The sequence below is a fragment of the Penaeus monodon genome, chromosome 20, assembly GCF_015228065.2.
Source record: "Penaeus monodon isolate SGIC_2016 chromosome 20, NSTDA_Pmon_1, whole genome shotgun sequence".
NCBI lineage: Eukaryota > Metazoa > Arthropoda > Malacostraca > Decapoda > Penaeidae > Penaeus > Penaeus monodon.
The window spans coordinates 41,905,377-41,905,796 of record NC_051405.1 but is presented as its reverse complement, the minus strand read 5'-3'; the positions used below and the strand labels follow the sequence as shown (position 1 = coordinate 41,905,796).

The following is a 420-nucleotide window of genomic DNA, read 5'->3' as shown; positions in this document are numbered from 1 at the left end:
TTGCATGTGGGCGATTTGCGTGTGCACTCTTGCGGATATAGAGTGCACACGTAGATAGATAGATAGAACACCTCCCCCCCCCAAAAAAGAGAATTTAGGGAAACCGGCGGTTCCCTTGGACTCCGGGAGATGGGAAAACACAACCTTTTGCAGGGGGCACCCCAAAGGGAAAAGGGTTTAGGGCAGTGGGATTGTTTTTCTTTCCCTCGAAATTTGGCTTTATCAGGAAATTCAGCTCTGGGGGGGACGCTTTTAACTAGCAGTTATTTCCACTTGCTCGGTTTTAAAGCACGGGATTCCTCGGGGGAACCCCGAGTCAACTAAACCATAAAAGTAAATTACAAGATATGGGGATGGGGAAAAATTTTTTCACATGGGGAGCAATTTTTGCGGGGAGTTTCCCATTTATTTTTTTTTTTT

The 420-nt window shown here is 45.7% G+C and overlaps 1 protein-coding gene across 1 annotated transcript in view; it reads right to left on the bottom strand.

Moving 5' to 3' along the window:
* LOC119585998 overlaps nucleotides 1-420 on the bottom strand; it is a 20,258-nt gene that overhangs the window by 16,544 nt on the left and 3,294 nt on the right. The gene's annotated exons all lie outside the window — the stretch shown is intronic.